We start from the raw sequence: 14,785 nt of genomic DNA, 5'->3' as shown, positions 1-14,785 counted from the left end.
TGCCATTTTTCTAATTGATTCTCTTCTAGTCTGTGCTGAGTAGGAATATCAACCTTTACACCAAAATTGCACTGCATAGGATGCCAGACCTCAGCTGTGCAGTTGTTACTATTACCACATGTAAGTTCACAGAAGATGCGAGGTCCAAAACACAGACGTGAGGTTTTCTTTTGAAGCTGTGAAGTACCTTCTATGCTTTGCAAATTTACAACTTCCATTTTGTTCAGATTTTAAATTATACACAAGGAAGACACTTTACATGTGAAGAAGCACTGTTAAGAACACTGGAAAAGGCTGCACAGAGAGGCACTGAGGTCTCCTTCCCTGGAGATATTTAAATCCCTCCTGGACGTGATCCTGCAATGTGCTGCAGGTGAACCTGCTTAAGCAGTGGGGTTAGATTACCTTCAGAGGTCCCTTCCAACCCTCATCATTCTGTGATTCTGTGAAAGAAGAATTTTAGGCAGTTTGGTTTTTACTACAACTTTACAATCTCACATTTTTTGGTGAGCCTCTTTCCTCATGGAACAGTTAAAGTCTGCAGGTATGTCACAGCATGGCACTGCATGTCTGGTCCCAAACTAGCTCAGATTCCCTCACTGCCAAAGAGAAGTCTCCATCAGGATCATCACCATGGCCTGAAGCTTGAGCTACAAGGCACCCATGAGATCAGGGTTGATTCTCAGCAACAGGAGGCCGTGTTTACCACATGATGGTATCAGCATTGCCTGGGGCTAGCTCAGGTGTCTTTGTACAGAACTTTGCACGACACAATTCTGCCTTACTGCTTCTGTCTGTGACGCTTACCTCACAGCTGAACTGCAGTAATGCAATATGTGTCACCACATTTCCCATCTGGAGAAAATTCCAGCTTGTGCAAGATGATTGACAAGGACACAGACTATGTTTGTCCTTCCCTCTCCACAATACTTGACTTTCTCTGTAATTTCTAATTCAATTGCTACTTTATGGCCAGAACCAAGGCAAACTAAAATATCAATTCAAATTTTGGCAAGGAAGACACAGACAACAAGCTTAATCATCTAGTAAAAAAAAACCCAACAAAAAACCCCAAAAAACAACAACAAAAAACCCCAAACAAAAAACAACAAGAAAACCCCAAACCAAACAAACAAACAAAAAAACAACGCCAAAATAAAATCTAAAATTTTATTGGAGATTATATGTCTAGCCTGGAAGTGCATCTGATAAAATTTAAGTAACTGATGCAAGAATTTTTCATCACTGGGAAGGAAATGACAGAAAAATACTCCCCTTTCTTCCCAGCTACAAGGTTCAGCACTTTGACCTTACCTTCTCTAAAACATTTTTAAAGATCTGGACAGGAAACCTGCATCAGAAATCTGTGAGATTCTGATACAAGAGTTTTTGGTTTTTCTTTTTCTGATTTAGACTACAGATTTAAATTAAGCATGCTGCATCCTAAATAATTATCAAGAGGCTGACAACGGGGATTTGTTTTATATATTTAAATTTCCTGGAAAATCCAGTGTTGGACCTAAGAAACTTTTGATGTACTGGTCACTTGAGCCACTGTTCCTTGCCTACAGACAAAATTTTATGTCAATATCTCTTTTTTTCTGGCAGAGAATTTTATCTTCATTATCATGGTATTACATGAGACAAATTTGTTTTCATCTGCACTATGGCCATGTTGCATGTTAATGTTGGTCCAGTATTACCAATATGAGAAAAAATCCTAGAAGGAATATCAAGTAATAAGGCTTATCACGAGTGTCTTATCATTTTTGATTTTAGGGTCTATTCTTAGTTTCTTATACTTTTATAAGCTTTATCCACTTGTTTAAGCTTTTTACTTCCAATTATCTGATTCTGCTTTTATACTTTGTAAAAATGTCCAGAATGGTTGAATCATTTCTCTGTCTAATATAAAGAAATAAAATTCTGCTAATTAAATCTGTATCTGAAAAACTCTTAGAGACCTTACTTTAAATAGAAGAATATTAATTTTATTTAAATTTTTGATACTTCATGCAAATAATTAAAGTATTTAAAGTCTATACAAATTTGATCAAATTGGAAACACGGAAGGGCTATCTTCTAGCCAGTGCAAAGGAGGGAGGAAAAAGTATAGATATGAAAGGAGTAACATATAACTGAAAGTAGGCTTCTTCTAGATGGTGCTATTGCTTTGCTCTTGTGTGAAAAAAATATTTTTACTAGAAAAGAGATTGTGATAAATTAATTAAGGTTTACATTGTTGTTATACAAATGAGAGACATTATCAGGATATAAAATAATCTCACACATAGCATACCTAGATTCTAAGTGTATATTATGTTTTCAAGTATTTTTCAAGGTAATTTTCAATTTCATATATAGTCATATCTAAATTACACTGAATCAATTAACACTATCACTTGATTTTTATCTTTAAAATTTATACCAAAATGGGGCTTTGACCACAGAAAATTACCATTTTTCCTCTGGCAGTATTAAAAGACTTGAAGGCTCATCAAACTCTATGGGATTTGCACGTCCATATCGCTCTAATCAGATGACCTGCCCAACAGTTCAAATTGAGAGAGGTCAAATAAGAAAGGATCTATATTACAAAAATGTTCTTTATAGAGGTATTTACATGTATTACTATTTTTAGCATACTGCTCAATTCCTAAAGATCAGAATGTATTTCCTTTCTGTTCAGATGCCTAATTTCTTAAATATGGATTTAAGAATAAAGACTTGAATGAAAATAAATTGAAGGATTCAGTAATATAAGTGTTCAGAAATGTTGTTGCTCAAAATCACTTACCTGGCAAAAGTCCCAGGAAGACAGCATTGGTGTCATCTACTCAAAACATTATATGGCTCCTTTACTGCATCTCAAAGCTTTTATTGTATTTATTTTCAAATCTTCATAGAATCATAAGGAAATAAAAATGAAAGGGTCTTTCAGAGGTCACTAAGTTCTCTGGCACAAGGCTAGATGAACTATCTATTTGTCATTCCTGATACATGTTTATGTAGCCAGCCCTTAAATTTTCTGTTGAAGGAGATAACAAAGTTTCAATGGGCAGCTTCTTTCCATGCTTCAGTAACCCTATTATTGCTAATATTTGACCTGAATCTTTCTGGATGCAAATCTACCATATACTGACAAAATGGCACGGGTCAGCTGTGCGTGTTTAAGCATCAAGAGACTCTGGGCTTACATTTCTCAGGGTGTAGCGATGCTGATTAGCTGAAGCTTACCTCTCCATTAAGGGAACTAGATTTTGCACTTTAACATGATGATCAGTCTAGTATTCATTAGTATTCAGTCTAGTATGTGTCTCTGAGATCACAAAAAAGAAAAGTACATAAACAGATATCCCAAATCATAAACTATAGGTTTAAAACTCAGAGTTCATCCATCTAAATGACCTGCAGAGGAAAAGTTTGCCAAACTACTGCCTCTGCAAGCTTCTGTACGGGATACTTTAAGTGATTTCTCAGTGGTCTATGAAAAGAATTTTAGTTTCAGCTAAGTTACGTCACTTATGCTGTTTGTGGATGGGATATTACAGGTGATACCATTTCTGAGATGATTTAAAAGTTAATTCAAAAGCACTCTGAGTTATAGAGTGCTGATTTTTTTTTTCATTATATCTATATACTGCCCTTAAATGCTCTTTGAAAAGTGCTTTAAAAAGTGAACCTAAATTCATCACAAAGTTGTCCTTACCCTTGCAAAATAAATTATTTCAATTTTAAAAGTCCAACTGAAGAGGTTCAATTTCCACAATAGGTCTGAAAGAAATCATAATATCACCCATTTCATTTAATGAAATGCTGCATTTCCCAAAATAAGCTACCAAAAGTCACATTCACATTCTGAGTTACAAGATGAAAATTTTAATAGAATTAATATTAGATGTCATACTACTTTCAAAATCAGAAATATATGATATAGAGAAAAAGGGAATATGTTCATTCAGTTTTCATTGATTCATGGTTTAATGAAAACCTGACAAATCAGATATATACAGCAGATACCAACAATAAATAGAATATGTGAGAACACTAAAGTTTTATCAGAAAAAGATGAAGATGAATCCTATTTATTGGTTTTGCTTACAAAGGAGGTGAGGATTTTGCCTCTCTGGAGCTATTCTTTATGGGTGAGTTCAAAGCACTGCTTTAACTGGTGTTAAGAGAATAAACTGTGACTGCAGCAATTCCAACTTGTGAAAGGAAGCTGGATAATGATCTGGATAACTATAGATCAGCACCATTGTCCACAGTGGATAAAGTGGTAGAAACAAGAGGATAAATGCTGGTGCTACAAAGAATCAACACAGCTTTTGTAGAGAAAAGCCATGTCTGACACATCCACAAGAGTCTTCCAAGACAGCAGTAAACTTGAGAAAGAATAAAAGGCAGTTTGGTTAATAAAGTATTCTTGGCTTTTCAGCACATTCTGAACAAAAGTTCTTAAATAAACTAAGACGTCAGAAATACAAGGGAAGTTTCAGTTGTGGTAAGAAGGAAAACATGGGAATTAATGGTCAGTTTTCACAACTGGACAGACTTCTAAGAGAGACCTTTCTGGTTTTTCTCTGTTGTCAAATACCTTTACAAATAAATCTGAAAAATACAGGAGCAATGATGTGATATAGTGCGCTAAGAATACAAATTCAGGCAGAAGGAGCAAAGCTGAATGTGAAGTATTACAAAAAGACCTTATAATATTTGAATGAAGCATCAAAAAAAGGAACATAAAGTGGCAAATTAACTCAAATGAAACAATACAAGGTAATTAATTTTTTAAAAGTCACCCAGTGACATACTCACAATAGAAGACTCTGCTTTATTATGAAGTGAAAGAGCTCCTGAGATTTATGCAGATAGCTCTTTGAAAATATCATATAGAACTTTCAGCAGTCAAAAAGACAAAATGAATGTTAGCCATTGAGGAATATAAAAAAAGAGAAAACAAGAACTTGGTTAGAATGCATATTCTTACATGCTGCCTGAAGTTCAGTTAATCCCATTAAAAAATCTAACATTAAAATAAAAACATTATGGATCAAAATACAGGAAGTGTGTTGAGAGAAATGCAGCACCTACTATAGGTCTGGAGATGTTTGGCTACTGACAGAAGATGGAAGGCCCACAGAATTATTAGTGAAATGAAATGGGTGAATTGGGCAATCTAAAGTATGATTCCTATTTCTTTATTTTAAAAATGTGCTTTGGTTGATTGTGAGGGACAAGACTTTGGACAAGATCTTGGTTTGATGCAATGCAGAATAGTTTAAAAACTTCTTATTAGCATGCTTTTCATGTTCTGTTTCAAAAAAAAAAAAATAAAATAAAAAAGCACAACAAAATATTATTTGCATCTCATCTCTATTAAAAGTCTAAAAAGATGGAAACTTTTACCTGGACCTGGTCATATCATGTATCACTGGCCAAGTACAGGTGTGTACTGGACTTCCATTGGGTGACCCTGGCTCTTTCAAAGCTGTTTCTCTCTCTGTTAGTTAAACTAACTCATAAGAAAGTCCTGAATGACTCTTTTTCCCCATGTTCCCTCAAGCAGGTCAAAAGGACTTGAAGATACTCAAATTTTCAAGCTCCAAGGGAGCCTTGACAAGCAATCTCCTACCTTAGTGACCACAGAGCTCTTGCAATATTCAAGGCTCCCTGAGATACTTGGGAGTCTCACGGGCTTTTTGCCTTCTAAAGTCCCAAGGGCTCCTTGTCTTCATTGAATGAGCTTAAGAGTCTGGAGTTTTCAGGTTCTTCCCACTCCAGGGTTAGAGGGAGGTTTCCTCTTGGCCAAACACCCTCCCTGGGATTTCTGGAGTCCCTGTTTTGACACTGAGTGTCTACAGAGTCTGGAAATCCTGGCATCCAGACTGTCAGTACACCAGTAACATCCCACAGCCTGTGCTTATTCTACAATTTGAGTAAAAGCCTGTTGTGGGATACACAGCTTTAGTCTTTTAAATATACACTCAGTTATTTGATCTGATTAATTTACATTCCCAGAGGAAAAATCTCAGTTTAAATTTAATCAATATAGAGATTGAACTGTTAATTCAGCAACTCAGGTGTGCTATGTACTGCTGTGAAGAGCAAAGGAACCTTAGCCAACCAAACAAAACCCACAAAACCCAACAAATCAACACTCATTTAACAGAATTTTACAGAAAAGTTAGCAGCTAGGATATAATAAAAGCTGTTCCTTGAATCAAATCTTTTCTGTGTTTCATAATAAAAAAAATTATAGCTTGCTTATTTTTTTGTCCTTTTTTTCATAATGCCACATTAAATAGCAATATTTAAAAGAGAAAGAATGAAATTCACTTGCTTGGTATGACTCAATACGTGAAAGGAAACAAATGCAAATCATAAGTTTTGCTGTTCCTTAGTCCTCAATGTACTCTGCATTTACATGTATTTTGACTGCATTGAATGAATGTTATTCCCAAAATCTTGTTATAACTACAATATAAAATTCAGTACTCTTAGCTACACATTAAGAAAAAAAAAAAAACCCAAACCCTGTTTAAATTCTTCATTTCAAAACCAGTCTCTCATCCTTAAGCAGAGTCAGACTTGATTTAACATGGACCCACAATTGATGTTCGTATTTTCCCCCGTGTTTAATTACAGACTAACTGGATTCATCTTTTAAACAACTTTAGGTTTGGAAACTGCAGTTCAGATGGGAACAAATGTTCTGGTTTATTTATGACTGACTAAATGAAGAGAAATCATAACGGAAATGAAAATAAAAGCATGATGAGGATATCAACTCCTAAGTTTATTCTATTATGTGCCCTATAGATGTCATAGATGAAAGGGAGTATTTGTTCCATGATGAACCCAACATTTTTAAGAACTGCATTAATAATGTTTGGCCATATTCCAGAGTAAGCAAAAGTCTTTCTGGAACATCTGTCGCAACTTTGCTTTCATTCACCTAGAGCACAAAAGAAAGATCCTTCTCTCTTGAAAATCTATCATACCTATCCCATATGCTGTTCTCAAAGTACTATGTGGATGTGAACGATCTGATTGGAATGGCCTGCCTGAAGAATTGTGTTACTTTCACAGGTAAAATAAACCTATTTAAAAAGTAATTTATGCCTCTGCATTGTAACTGTGTGTTACCAATTACAAGAGTACAGTGGGATTTTTTAAAATTTATTAAATTGTGATTTTTTACTTGAGCAATAGTAGTGGCTAGATAAATAATGAATGGTTCAAAAATGTGACAGGATACTTTATAGAAAATAATTTTGACTGGATTACACTCAGTAAAATTCCAAACAGCTATTAATGAATAAAACAACTCACTGCATTAGAAACTATGAAGAATGTATCTTCTGCAGTCATGTAGCATTAACATATTTCAAAGACATCATAAGATGAAAGTTTGAATGAGGATGGACAATCATGCACACGTGCACATTAAACATATAGAAGTACAAGATGGCTTTAAGCTTTAAAGTTTCAGAATCCTGACATACATTAAAAAGATACAAAATACAAATCTACACACGTAAGGCTAAACAGACTTAATAGCAGACTACACACTTACCAAAATACAACCAAGATCAATTGCCTCCATTAAGAAAATAATGTATTACACAAAGATTTGATGATGCCCAAAGCACTTTGCAAAAGTAAGTTCTTAGTTCTTCTCATTTTCCTCATGCCTTCCATTAAAAATGGTACAGGGTGGGGAAAATGGAGAGGGACAGTATGCCATAAGAAAGTGCAGATGATCACTTTATGCAAGCAACAAAAACCTGTTCTTCTGACCCTGAAGTACTGAAAGGTAACTAATTATTCTTCTCTGCTTTGACACCTACCATTGACTGTCCTTGGGGCGAGCAATGTGTGACAATTTATCTCTGCAATCTTTAGTAGGTTGAAAAAATAAGATGATCAGTTATATTTAGGATTTTGACTAGTGTTCATGTGGTCACAAGAGTGTCTTACATTGTCAGATAAATTAGCATAACATTAGTATTTCAAAATCAGCAGGGTATTCCATAATGTGAAAATACTCTGTGCAGAAAATGCCTTTCTCTCTGCTAAATACCCTTGAGCAGATATTCCATTATTTCCAGAGGATAGTCATAGCAAATAGAGATTATAGCTCTTTCAGAAGGTAATGAAAAGTCAAACAAGGTTTCATTTACCATTTATACCTTCATACACTCATTTTGGAGTTTTTCATATGGTGTCAAATGCTGGTGGTGGGAATAATAAGACAGTTCCAAAAAATGTCATGGAGGAAAACAGATATTCCTAATGGTATCATCACATGTTTGGGGATACAAAAGCTTTGATAATGATTTGTTTTTGAGAGATTCACTATACAAGCTGTTCAAGTACCAGTTCATGGGTAAATGGCACTTAGAATGTTGATAAAGGCAGCCTAGTAATGGTGACATGAATGATAAAGTGATATTAATAGCAGGTCCTTGGCCCTTTTCTTCTTGCAAGATGAAAATAAGCAACGACTTGATTTTCCAGTATCTTATGAACTACCAAGTGACTTCTGTAATCCTCTGTAAAGCTGATATAGATCCTTGCCTTAAGCTACAAGATCTGTAAATAGAACAGCAGAAGATAATAATCTGATTCTTGTTACAATTTATTTTCATTTTCTGATTCAAAATAAAATAAAAATCTTTGTTCACTTTATGTGTGTGCTTTTAAGTTTAAGGTTTAGGATATTCACTTGGATGATAAGATTCAAAACTGGTTTTTGTCTGCACTGAAAAAAATCTCACTCAAAATGTCTTATATCTTCAGGTCATGACCTTGAGCAATCAGCCTGTGATAATGTTTTCACCAACACAGGGAAACAATGCAATACAACAAAAATATTCTGACAAAAGATGAGGTCACAGTTGCTTCTTCCTGAGCACATTTTTTTCTCAGTCTCCACTCTGATCTATTTTTATCAAAACACTTTCAGAAGACCTCTAAAAGTTACTGCCAAACCTTTTTTTCTTTCAAAAGCATTAAAGCAAGAGTTCTTTGTTATATGGTTTAATACTCCACAGAGAAACAAGTCTGATCATATTTACTGTCAGCATGGTGTTATACTTCCATTCATTTCTATTTTAGACCATCAGTACACTGAATTGTAAAAGCACATAAATTAAACTTGTTAGGATCCAAGAAACAGCTATTTAATCTACTTCACTCTTATTCTCAAAGCATTTTCTGAAACATTTTTGATCATATGTGCTTATGACTAAGAAAATGTCCTGTATGTGCAAATGATAGCACAGCAAATCTGAACTCAAAACCTTCCTGCAGGAGCTCAAACCTCCATGCAATATCAACACACCCACCTTGGGTTGCTCTGTGCACCTATTTTAATCATATCAGAATTATTACCCATTCATGAGGTTCTATTGTGAAATACTTTGAGAAATAACAGGTGGATACATTAGGGTTATCTTCTCTCTGATCTTCCAAAACAGCTCAGACTTGTGAAGAATCACAGACCTTTTCGAAGAATCTCTATCCATTTAAGCTGAGGAATAACTAAGGAGACCATTCTATGTTTACCAGATGGATAGTTGAATTCTCAAGGCAAAATCAGTATTAATTCAAGGCAGATGTAGATTATTGTCCTACCAAACAAATACAACCATAGAAGTTGTTTAACATTTTGTGGCTGTTTTTCTAGTTTCAGAAAGGTACTAGGTTGCGCAAGTACTCATGTTAAGGCCCTAAAATAAATTATTGAACCATCTTACTTTCTCTGTTCCATGACAGATTGGAAGAATGAATAAAGATTATGTCCAAGACAATGTCCAATAATTTTTCAGTGGATTTCTGAACTTATCAACATGTCTTGACATCACAGGTACAGAGATGTGAATGAATGAGGTTCTTACATGAACAAAAATTATACAAAAACCCACTAAAATAAAGCCTTTCTTCATCTCATTATCCTAATTTTTGCATCTTACACGGTTTAGGCATAGCAACCTTTTTCTCCAAAATTCCAAATACATTGGTAAACTTACTGTCTCCCAGTTAGGGATGTCTAAATTATCCCTGTATGGTTTTAGAAAAGCAGAACTAGTATCTTCCCAACAGTTGTATGCAGATTGGACACACGAAAAATTACTCATAAGCCATTAAATATTATTGAAAGGACAAAACTTACGTTAAGATTTTCCAGCAAGCATACTTAAATAGGACAGACAAGTCAATTCCTTAAATTGTAGGCAGGCAGGAGTTTCTTGATTGCAAAGAGGAATGAGAAAAATTGTCTCAGTGATATGTGGCACAGGTTTCTAATATCCAGACAGATCATCTGCCACGAACAGTCAAAGTTCAATTACCCAAATATACATTGGATTTATTACTTAGTTTCACTGAAATTTCAATGTATTTTGTTTTAGCAGATTTTCAGTCTGTAAGAATTCAGTATCCTGTTTCCACCTGCATTGCAGTAATTGCAAAAATTATTTCATCATATTGTACAAGGTGAGCTAAAACACAAGAGAACTGCTTTAACATTGGCTGTTCATCAGCCATGTATGGTAGTTTTGCCATCTAAAAAAAAACACTCCTCTTTCCATGACTGATGTGGTGATTCAGTTCTTACTGACAGTAAGTGAGGAAATTGTCTCAAGGAATCTGTGTCTTCTCTGGTTTAGATTATTAGGCTTACTTCAGTCTGAAGTGGTAGACTTTGACTTCAAAGATCTCACCACATTTTTTCACAATTTGATTTCAGGAAAGGGGTTTATCAAACTAATAAAATGTAAATCTAATGAAAAGATATGGTGGAAAACTCTTTCGTTTGTTGTTGATCTTACTTCTCTTCAGGCCTTTGACAAGGAGAGTAAATTTACAGCCTTTACCTTAACTATTACAGGAAAATTAAACAGAAATTTAAATATCTCTAGTTTTTATTTACAAAAATAATATTTTTTCTTTTTTTCCTTTTTTCCACAATAATACTTTGATAATTTTCTTGTCAGATGGTTGCACGTGCCAATGTAAGACTTTTTTTGTAGAGTAATCACATGATACATAGTGTAAATTCTCCACAATATCAGGCAGCAAAGTGCTCTTCTTTTTAATACATACATTTTATTCTTCCATATTTTTTGGTTATTAAATGAGCTGAAATAAAACTTTGTTAGAGCTAAGTGGGTGTAAAAGATATGAGAGATTTGACTTTCTATTTTCAATCAGATGCAAAAAAAAGCTGAAAACTTCAGGTAAAAGTGGGTAGAAAAATGTGCTTCAAAATATGGCCATTATATTTTTTAATATTACTAAGATAATAACAATTAATGGGATCTTCTTGATTTATTCCCTCAGGTTGCTGTTACCACTTTTCTAGAATACTAAAATTATTCAGCCTTAGTAATATTTCCTTGATAACTTGAACACGAGATTTCTTAACCCCAGACAATCACTATTATGTTAGACAGCAGATCATTGGTAACTCCTCTGTCTACAGAAAGGACTGCAGTAAACATATATTATGACAAATCAAATCATAAGAATGCATATTGTGATTAAAGCCTTGATTACACTGGAATAATAAGGAAAATATATTTTTTTTACTTACCTTTCTTTCCAATAAGAGATTTCACAACATATTTTAAAAGTAAATTCTTTAACTTGCCATATAAATAATAGGTTTTTATAGCTGATGGTAAATTTGTAATTATTCCTTCAGTCTAAGATTTCTCTTTACTATCTATTTATATAAATATAAATATGTGTTCATAAATAAACACATAAATAAAGTTTGCCATTCACATCAGAAAGTCTGATTTTCTTTTGCACAAGGAATCTGCCTTTACACACAGGTCGACACAGACCACTGCCAAGAAGAAAAATTACTTAACTGACTTAAATGCAAGTGGTTTTCTTTGTCTAACATTGTCTCTCCAAATGCAAACACTAGGCCAACTTTTCTAAATTGCTGTACTTGCAGCTGGGGAGTAGTAAGGAAAAAAAACCTCATAGAATAGAAGAAGATGTTCTGAACTGAAATGGGAACTCTTGGTTCAGTGAGAGCTGAAAACAATATGACAAGCTTGCTTTAAGGATACCCTTTTCTCCTGGTAACTACATGTTTCAGATAAAACTGAAATCATGGAGAAGATGAAAAGAGATGTTAGTCATTTACACTTCAAAAGATTTTCACAATGACTAAATTGTCTATTCCAAGTGTCAGTGTCTCATATAAGGATTGTGCATGATTCAAAATGTTTTCTGCAAAATACATATAAAAGCTTTTTCCTTGCTTTGTTTTGTTCTCAGGAGCACTCTGGTAGTTCCAGGGTGTAAGTCAGTGAAGATAGCAAAGCAGAATGGACTCCTTATTTGTTAATATTTAGTGGCTTTGTGGCTTTAAATAATGTACTTGCACCATAAATGGCATTGCTTCTGATTCAAATATCTTGGTACACCAGTTAAAACAAAAAGTTTTAATTCAACAAGGGCATGTAACAAGATAGTTATCTGCAAGAAGTGTCCTTGCTTAGCTCTTCAAGAGTAACAATAGATCTCACTGAAAATGACAAGATTCACATTTTTTCATTACATAGTTAGTTAAATATGAGGAATGATTCCATTCCTTAAAATACTTAATGGCCATTCAAACTCAATGAAAAGAGGAAGAAGATCTGGCCTTCATTCTGTATAAATTAATATCCTAAATGCAATCTCTTGTTACATATATAGTAGATATCATCAAAGCTCTAAGGTTTTCAGCTCTCTCTGTGATCATTATTGACCCTCCAAAGCCCTTAAGGAGATAAAATGTAGTAGCATCAAGCCATGGTCAAATTTTGTCAGGTAGAAATCTGATGCATTTCAGAAATACTGGCTTGTAAACATCCTTTTGGCATTAAATGTTGGTACTTCAGTAATTCTGGAACATCTGTAGCCATGAGAAGATTTTAAATATCTAAATTTTGGATTTTGACATCTGAAATGATATTCATTACTGACAAATCTTTGTCTCAGTAATCTTATCTCTGTCTTATTTTAAGACATCAAAAACTGTGCAAGATAAATAAATTCTAGCACTCTTATTTAGGGTGCTGTGATCTTTGAAAATATGTTTACATACTCATTTGAATAGATTTCACCATCTATTCAGATATGAGTGGCTCCTAAATGGTGATCTGCATAATGGTAGTTGAAATTTCCTTCACATGTGGGAAGTTTTCATTGCCAACCCATCTTTCACTGCTGCCCTACAAAGCAGTAGAGTCTCTCACTGAGAAGGGCAGGAAGGGTTTTTATTTTAAAACCACTTTTGTAATTGTTTTTAGTGCAGTTATTCTAGATCTTATCATATTGAATTCATTTACATGCAGTGAAAAAAAAAATAAAATAAAAGAAACAGCTTAAATTAATATATATATTCCATTATCTGAAATAAAATATTTATTATTTCAGAGCCATATGAACTCTCAAAAAAACCCCACCAAAAATCAGTTTACATCGACTATATAAGTGTAGAAAGGATATTAAGAGATCCTGGAATAGTTTCTTTTGATAAAGATAGTGATCTAGGACATCCTGCATGGTTTTCTATCAACCAATAGGCACAGTAAATTAATGATGTGTCATATTTTCGATTTGTCTAGGAGTGATATGCAAAGACTGAGGCAAAGTGCCCTGACATTTCACTCAGATAATCTGTGACTAGTGGGTCAAAATTTAATTTCTCCCAAATTTTCAAAATTTAACTTTAATAATCCTACACCTCTTAATATGAAAATGCCAACTTTAGGTGATTTAACTTAAGGATGAGTTTTAAGCCAGTTCTGGATCTGATTTTCACTTCTGACATTTTGAACTATGCTGAAACCCACGGAGTCTCCTTCTTCCTAGAACGTCTGTTCTCTCTTACTTTATTTATTAATTGCTCACATTTCTTGATCAGCTATTGTTAGCAGTGCTATAGTTTTCAACTTTTTAACCCATGAGAAAATTTTCTGGTCTTTGGTTATGATTAGACAGGGCAGGCATACATTTGACATCGAAACTGTTTAGATAAACAGTGTCTAATGTAGTAAGTGGATGGTTTTGAAGAGTCTGCAGTTTGAAGTGGTTGTTGGGAGTGCAACAAAAAAAACAAAGAGGAAAATTTGCCAGGGAGAAGCAACAAGAATTAATGCAAAACTTCATTAAAACATCTAACAGAATGAGACGTCACTGTCTCTGTAAGAAGAAGTAATGTATTTTCTTCTGCCTGGAAATTCACCTCTGCCTTTGTGTGACACTGAGCCAGATGTAGAAACTGATATAGCTTTATTTTTTAATTTTTTTCTTTTTGGTTAATTTCACCAGTTAACTACCAACTCATGGTGAGTTTAATTTAGAGAGGAACTGCCAATGTCTAAGTGAAACTCAAAATTGAAAATAAAATCAAGTTGATTTAAAATTGGTTTGACTGAAAATGGAATTGATTTCTGAATTGAAATTAATTAATGTCTCACTCTTAATAGGTCAGATTTTCCCAGCAGTTACCACTTTTTCAACTAAATATCTCAAACATGGTGAGGCCTTTATTACTTGTTTCTGAGACATTTCTGTGTTGCTTTGGAAACATGCTAGTTAGCATGCTAGCAGCCAGAGAAATTTTCTCTGGATAAAGGCTATAATAAAATGGTCAGTGGCTTATTCAAACTGGTTGATGAGAGAAGCAGAATAGCCTCAGGCATACAAGGATGTAGAAGAATAACTGGAATCTCTTATTTACAGAGTACATATTTTGGCCCTCTAAATA

This window comes from Poecile atricapillus, chromosome 2, assembly GCF_030490865.1.
Source record: "Poecile atricapillus isolate bPoeAtr1 chromosome 2, bPoeAtr1.hap1, whole genome shotgun sequence".
NCBI lineage: Eukaryota > Metazoa > Chordata > Aves > Passeriformes > Paridae > Poecile > Poecile atricapillus.
The sequence above is the reverse complement of the archived record's forward strand: the minus strand, read 5'-3'. Positions refer to the sequence as shown.